General features: G+C 37.9%; 1 pseudogene; it reads right to left on the minus strand.

Moving 5' to 3' along the window:
• Positions 1-1,152: 1,152 nt before the first annotated feature.
• Positions 1,153-2,807, minus strand: LOC144217413 (mothers against decapentaplegic homolog 4 pseudogene; annotated as a pseudogene).
• Positions 2,808-6,996: the final 4,189 nt, after the last annotated feature.

Here is a 6,996-nt window from a genome sequence, read left to right on the forward strand (position 1 = left end):
ATGACCTAAGAAAGTCGGATGCTTAACCGACTAAGCCACCCAGGTACCCCCAAAAACTGAATTTTAAACAATGTCATAACATACATGATTTAGACAGTATACAAAAAAAAGTCACACATCAAACCAAGTACAAAAATATCCAAACTACCTGTTATGAACTGCAATATTTCCATTATTCTGCAGAGTATTTAACATAGAATTTAGCAGTTTCCAAAATACTCCCTTATTTTAAACAATGCCACCTTTGCAGAATGGTGAGATATTAGGTGGAGTGACGCTGCTTTTAGTGTTTTTAAAAATACAGAACCTTTCCTTATGAATTAAGGAAAGAAAGAAATTCCTCTTGTAGGTTTCTTAGTGAACAACCTTGTGCCTAGACATATAGAAGAATATATCTACTGTATAAGAGGGCAAAAGAATATTTCTTGATAAATAGTTACCCAATAGAGATAACAAATGTATATTTAAATGGTATATTTTTGTGGGTGATTTTAAGGAATTCCCAGTGTTTTACCTTGGCAAAAATAAAATTGAATTTGCAAGACCATCTGAATCGAAATTGCCTTCACTAGTTTTAATTTGCAAAAAAATATTTTGAATAAAAGTTTATGATACATCACTATCTTATTTTTTAAACACAGAGTGAGGTTGCTTTTGGTAAAAGCAACTCACCCACATGGCACAATATTTTGGAGTACAATATGTTCAATAATAACAACACGCACACAAAATGGCATAGGTGAATTAACTTTCAGAACTTTTCTCCTTTAAAATCAGCAATATTGAATTTATTCTGTAGAAAAACACATGTGTCAATGTTCTGCATATAAAAGGCTCTAAGACATTTTAAAGGGCTAAATTTTCCAGCACTGGATTGATTCCTTCATACATAACTGGTAAATATTTAATAAGAATGTATTTTTCCTGATCTTCAAGCTCTGAGCCATGCCTGAAAAGTTCTAAGTAGGAAAAGTAGGAAAAAAAATTGTTTTAATCCAGTTTCTGTCTGCTAGGAGCAAGGCAGCAAACACACTTTTCAACCTTGCAAAGATAAAGCAGAACTGAAGTGAAACATATCTTCAGGTTATAAACAGGACTGTATTTTATAATTCACCATCTTGACAACGTTAAGGGCCCCAACAGTGAAAGACCTCAGTCTAAAGGCTGTGGGTCAGCAGTAGGTATGGTATGAAGCACTTCCTCTAAGAGCTGAAGGGCGTGGTGTAAGTGAATCTTGATCCAGCAAGGCGTTTCTTTGATACTCTGTCTTGGGTAATCTGGTCCCCAGCCTTTCACAAACCTCATCCTGAGTATGCATAAATGGCGAAGGTCATCGACACCAATGCTGGCAGCAGCTGACAAACTGATAGCTGGAGCTATGCCACCTACTGAGTCCTGGCCAGGGATGTTTCCTGCCATGGCTGCAGCCTAGGTGGCAGCTGCTGCTTGAGCATTGGCCGCCTGCTGCTGCATCTGCCGATGACACTGATGCAAATCAAAAACCTTTATATATGCACTTGGGTAGATCTTATGAACAGCATCTCCAGGTTCATGTCCCGCTTCTCTAAGTAGTAACTTTGCACAAAGACTGCATCGTCGCTAAGAAACAGGACCCAAACATCACCTTCATCTTTATATTCCAGCTGCACAACTTTGCCTATGTGCAACCTTGCTGTTTCAATGGCTTCTGTCTTGTGAACATTCGAGAGTCGACATAAGCAAAAGTGATCTCCTCCAGAAGGGTCCATATATCCATCAACAGTAACAATAGGGCAGCTTGAAGGAACAGTAAATATCTCTCCTATTTGAACACCCATTTCAAAGTAAGCGATGGAACACTAATACTCAGGAGCAGGATGATTGGAAATGGGAGGCTGGAATGCAAGCTAATTGTGAACTGGCCAGTAATGTCCAGGATGGGGTGGCATAGGTGGGTGGTGCTGAAAATGGCCGTTTTGGTGGTGAGGCAAATTAGGTGTGTATGGTGCAGTCCTACTTCCAGTCCAGGTGGTAGTGCTGTTATGATGGTAACTAGCTGGCTGACCAGTAAATCCATTCTGCTGCTGTCTTTGTTGAGGCCCTGAAGCTATCTGCAACAATCCTTCACTATGGATGCTTGCCAGTATACCTGCAGGCTGACTTGTGGAAGCCACAGGAATATTGGGAAAGTTGGTGGTGTTGGTGGCATTAGACTCAGATGGAGCTAGCAGAGCTGGGGTGCTATAGGTCTCAGTGGAGGCACAATTACTTGGTGGATGCTGGATGGTTTGAATTGAATAACCTTCAGGGGATAATGATGGCAGTCCTTCAAAGTCATGAACAAGTTCATCCTTCACCAACATACTTGGTGGATCATTACTCTGCAGTGTTAATCCCGAGAGATCAATTCCAGGTGATACAACTCGTTCATAGTGATATGGACTTACACAGACACTTTCGCATTTTAAGTCAAATGTATACTGACAATATTTAACATGTTTGAGTTCATTTTTGTGAAGATCAGGCCACCTCCAGAGACGGGCATATATCACATGAGGAAATCCTTTCTGACAAGCCACATGAAGCCTCCAATCCAATGTTCTCTGTATGGTAACACATTTGCTAGGATGAGCTCCATTTGTAGTTATAGCTCTTATTAAAGAATCCAGTTCATCTTTTTACTCCTTCAGCTTCTTTACCAAACTTTCAATTTCTCTCTTTGCAAATGTTTCACTCTCTCCACCTTGTCTATGGCACATCAAATTATGTACAATGCTCAGACAGACATCTTTACTTGTCGATGTACCTGTAATAGACATATTGTCCATTTGTTAAAGTTATTTCTTTTAAATCAAATAGGTCTCTGACTTCCAGAGAAATTTTCATCTTTTGGAGGCAGTGAAAAACAAAGGCTAACGTTGCAAGGAAAATTGCTAGGCATGTGGTATTCAGGATAACCTAGGGTGACACACTCCACCCAACCCAGCACTCTTGGCCAGGACAGACAGAGAAACTACTCAAGAACAACAAAGAGAAGTGGCGGCCACAGCAGGAGTCCCGGTAGAGTTTAACTTGATTCTGCCACCAACCACAAGAGAAGTTTGGGCCACAGGACCCAGCCCGGAGCCCAATGGACGCCAGGACCCACGGTCCCGCCAGCCCTGAGCAGGGGTCCCCAGGCCGGCCCGTCAGGGGGCCGCACTCCCTCTCCCTAGTGCCATTTTAATATATGTATGTATGTATGTATGCATGCATTTATTCACTCATTTATTTTTTTTTAGAGCATGAGCAGGGGAAGGGCAGAGAGAGAGAAGAAGAGACAATCCTAAGCAGACTCCATGCTGTTAGCATAGAGCTCAATGTGGGTCTTGATCTCACTAACCACAAAATCATTACCTGAGCTGAAACCAAAAGTTGGACACTTAATCAAATGCCTTTTTCCATTTTATGACTTGTTTTGTTATTTCTGGAGATTTTCTCTGTTCCCTTCTTGTCTTTGTCACTTTTTGTCTTTCCTTTGCATGCAAAGAGTCACATTTCATATTTCTTTCATGGCTGCTTTAGTTGTCACAAACTCCTTTAGTTTTTGTTGGCCTGGGAAACTATCTCTCCTGAATTATAGTCTTGCTGGATAGAGTTTTCTTAGCTGCAGATTTTTTTTTCTATAAAGCACGTTGAATATATCATGTCACTCCCTTCTGGGTTGCCAAGTTTCTGTTGAAACATCCGCACCTAGCCTTATGGGTCTTTCCTAGACCCTATCTTTGTCTTGCTGCTTTTAAGATCTTTTATTTATCGGTATAGTTTGCAAATTTAATTAAAATATGTCTTGGTGTTGGCCTGCTTTTGTTGATTTTTCTGGGAGTTCTGTGTGCATCCTGGATCTGGAGATCTATTTCCTACTCCAGATTGGGAAGTTTTCACTACTATTTTCTTAAATTAATTTCTACCACCTTTTCTTTCTCTTCTTTTTCTGGGATACTCTTGATACAAATATTATTACATTTCATGGAGTCACTGAGTTCCCTATGTCTATTCTCTTGTTCAGTGATTGTTCAGCTTCATTATTTTCCATTATTTTATCTTCCAATAGTTATTCATTCCTCTGCTTCTTCCATCCTTGTGTTGATTGCATCATGTCTGTTTTGAATCTCAGTTATTGTCTTTTTTCCTTTGTGACTGTTACCTATTTTTTACCTCTGGGTAAGGACCTCTCTGAGTATTCCTTTGTCAAGCCCAGCGAGTATCCTTATGAATGGTGCTTTAACTTCTCCATCAGACATGTTACTTATAACTGTTTCTCTGGTTGCAACCTTATCTTATTCTTTCATTTATCATGAATTCCTCTGTGTTGGCCTTCTGTCTAAGTCTTTGTATTCTTCTCTGTGTCAGTAAATCCTGTTATTTTTTCTATTCCTTAGAGTAATGGCTTTATGAATAAGAGGTCATACAGTGTCTCCAGAGAGTGTCTCTGGTATGTGCTGCATGGGGTCTGGTTTTCATGTGTTTTTCCAAAACCACAATTAAATATTACCTCACACGTGTGAGAATGTCAAATCCAAAATATAAGAAACAGCAAGTGTTGGTAAGGATGTGGAGAAAAAGGAATACTTGTGTACTGTTGGTGGGAATATAAACAGTACAACCACTGTGGAAGTTAGTATGAAGGTTTCTCAAACACTTAAAAATTGTATTACCGTATGATTCAGTAATTCCACTATAAGGAATTTAAACAAGTAATACAAAAACTCTAAATCAAAAAGATATATGCACACTGAAGCATTATTTTAAATAAGCAAGTTATAGAAGTAGCCCAAGTGTCCATCCATAGATGCATTGATAAAGAAAATGCTATATGTGAAGAAAATCACTGCAGAAGATGTAAGCAAAACAGAAATAAGTAGTAGCCTATAAAGAATTTAAAGTAACAATGAAAAAGTTACTCATTGGACTTGAGAAAAGACCTTTAACAATGAGGTTAAAATAACATATCAGAGAGGAAAAACTAAATAGATGAATTTTAAAATACAATACTGAATATAAAGTAGGCTGCATGAAGCAGAACATATCGGTGACCTGGAAGATAGAGTAAACGAAAACAATCAAGCTGAACAGATCAGAGACAAATAGTGTATACTGAGATTAGATTTAGCTCATTTACTCCATCAAGTGTAATAACATTTGATTATAGGGATCAAAGAAGAAGAGAGAGAAATGGGCAGAAAATTTAGTAACTGAAAACTTTCTTACTCTGTAGCAGTGAACAGATATCCATATCCATGATGTACAGAGAAACCCCAACAAAATCAAGAAAAGCAGATCCAGACCACAACACATTTTTTAACATTTATTTTTGAGAGACAGAGACACAGAATCAGAAGCAGGTTCCTGGGTCTGAGCTGTCAGCACAGAGCCCGACACAGGGCTTGAACCCATGAACCATGAGATCGTGACCTGAACCGAAGTCAAATGCTCAACCTATTGAGCCACCCAGGCATCCCACAGCAAAACACATTGTAATTAAAGTTGCAAAATGTAGTAATAAAGAAAAAGAAATAACAGCAAGACAAAAGAATTTATATTCCAGTGGGTTCCCCATACAGCTATCAGCAGATTTTTCAGCAGAAACTTAGCAAAAGTGAAGGGAGTGACATGATTATTCAAATGCTTAAATGGAAAAATCTGCAGCCAAGAATACTCTTTCCAGTGAGGTTATCATTCAGTATAGCAAGAGAGATAATGAGTTTCCCAAACAAAAACTACAGGAATTCATTACCACTAAACCAGCCCTGAAAGAAATATCAAAGGGACACTTTGAGTGGAAAGCAGAGGGCAAAAGTGGCAATATAAAAGTAGGAAACAGAAAAGCAGTAAAAATGAATATTTTTGAAAAAACTCAATTAAGGAACTCACAAAACATAAGGCTGTAAAATAAGACACGATATATCTAAAATGTTGGGAGAAAAAGAATAAAAAGAGATTCAAATTTAAATGACCATAAACCTAAAATAGAGTGCTATATGAATAATATGTCATATGCAAACTTAATAGTAACCACAAAAGAAGCACCACAAATAGATGAGCAAAGAGTAAAGATAAGGAAATCAAATTATATCACTAAAGAAATTGATAAAACCATGAAAGAGTGAAAGACAAGAAATGATCCAAAAAATCTGAAGAAGCAACCACAAAATAGTACTAAAGTGGCTATAAATACATATCTGTCATTAGTCACTTTGAATGTAAATCGACTACATGCTCCAATCAAAAGACAAAGAATGACTTAATGTGTAAAAAAATGAGACCCATCTATATGCTGTCTGCAAGAGACTCATTTCAGACCTAAAGGCACAGGCAGATTGAAAGTGAGAAGATGGAGAAATATTTATCATGAAAATGGATGTCAAAAGAAAGCCAGAGTAGCAATATTTATATTAGACAAAACGGACTTTAAATCAAGATTGTAATAAGAGACAAAGAATGACACTATATAATTAAGGGAAAATCTAATAAGAAGACATAACAATTGAAAATATTTAAGCACCCAACACGATGTACCCAGATACATAAAACACTTAACAACAAACATAAAGAAACTAAATGATAGTAAAACAATCATGGTAGAGGATGTTAACACTACATAGACCAATGGAATAGAATTGAAAACTCAGAGCTGGACCCAAAGGTATACAGCCAACTAATCTTTGACAAAGCAGGAAAGAGTATCCAATGGAAAAAAGACAGCCTTTTTAACAGACAGTGTTGGAAGAACTGGAAAGCAACATGCAGAAGAATGAAACGAGATCATTTCCTCACACCATACACAAAAAGAAACTCAAAATGGATAAAGGACCTGAACTTGAGACAGGAAACTATCAACACCCTAGAGGAGAAAGCAGGAAACAACCTCCTTGACCTCCACCGCAGCAACTTCATACTTGACACATCCCCAAAAGCAAGGGAATCAAGAGGAAAAATAAACGATTGGGACCTCATCAAGATTAAAAGCTTCTGCAC

This window comes from Crocuta crocuta, unplaced genomic scaffold (genome assembly GCF_008692635.1).
Source record: "Crocuta crocuta isolate KB4526 unplaced genomic scaffold, BGI_CrCroc_1.0 scaffold1549, whole genome shotgun sequence".
In the NCBI taxonomy this organism is placed as follows: domain Eukaryota; kingdom Metazoa; phylum Chordata; class Mammalia; order Carnivora; family Hyaenidae; genus Crocuta; species Crocuta crocuta.